This window comes from Aplysia californica, unplaced genomic scaffold (assembly GCF_000002075.1).
Source record: "Aplysia californica isolate F4 #8 unplaced genomic scaffold, AplCal3.0 scaffold01256, whole genome shotgun sequence".
In the NCBI taxonomy this organism is placed as follows: Eukaryota; Metazoa; Mollusca; class Gastropoda; order Aplysiida; family Aplysiidae; genus Aplysia; species Aplysia californica.
The window spans coordinates 88,371-89,498 of record NW_004798526.1 but is presented as its reverse complement, the minus strand read 5'-3'; positions in this window follow the sequence as shown (position 1 = coordinate 89,498).

The window sequence follows — 1,128 nt, the reverse complement described above, 5'->3', positions numbered from 1 at the left end:
CTCCCCCCCCTCTCTCTCTCTCTCTCCCTGATTCCATGTTTGTACTTCTCTGTTGACATCCACCCCTTGGCGCTCATATGACCTCATGCAGTTGCGAGCGCCGTAAAACCTTACTACAACTAAACTAAGAGTGCTAGCGGACGCAAATACGGCTCCTTCAAACACCGGAAAGGCTTAGAAGATGAAAAAAATGTGCATCTCCATACAAACAAGTCAGTCACTACCTTGAAATTACAAAGTTCTGTCTGCTCAGTGCCTAGTTTTGAACATTCTGAAGCAAAAATTTTCATGACATGTCAAGCTTTTTCGAATGCGATTCTTTGAATGTCTTGATAACGAATCCAATAAATAATAAAACAATTTTCATAGAGCGGATAGAACATTTTGTTTTTGACAAGATCTAGTAGTGCGAGTAAACGAAAACGACCAAATAAAAATGACAGAACTTCGTAATTCTAAAGTAGGTAGCGAAGTGCGGAAAGCAACCCAGTGTTACCGGAACTAGCGTTTCTCGATTCTCGACTCTCGACTTTCCTCTGTTGTACCCCGCCCCCTCCCTCCCCACCCATGAAATATCGCATGACTTTTATCCGATATAGTGGAGAAATATGTGGTGTCGGAGCTTGGCTACAACGTGCGTATTGGCACGCTCACCCTCCCAGGTCTCGCTACGTCAGGCCCGGGCAGCGCCACCTGTGAGGCTGGGTAGTTCGGGTGTACTCTCCCTCAACTCCTGGCCTGACGTCATACGTCCCACCCCGCAGACAGGTGAGCCTCTCTCGCCACAGAACTGGGAGACGGGTTCTCTCCACAGAGCTGGGAGACAGGGACAGGCGGAGTGCTGAGACAGTAAAACTTTCAATTTTGTTGTTTTTTGGTTTGGTTTAGTTTTGTTTTTTGTTTTGTTTTGTTTTTGTCTTTTTTTCCCTAAAGAATTTCACTCTCACTTTACTGTAAGCTAAAACTGTATTTGTAAAGTAGAGGTTCTCCTTCATCGGCGATACTTTCTGTTGTCTGGAAATGTTCATGAAGCTTTCGCTCTCTTTCTCTCTCTCTCTCTTTCTCTCTCCGTTTCTCTATGTGTTTGTTTGTTTGTTTGTTTGTGTGTGTGTGTGTGTATATATATAT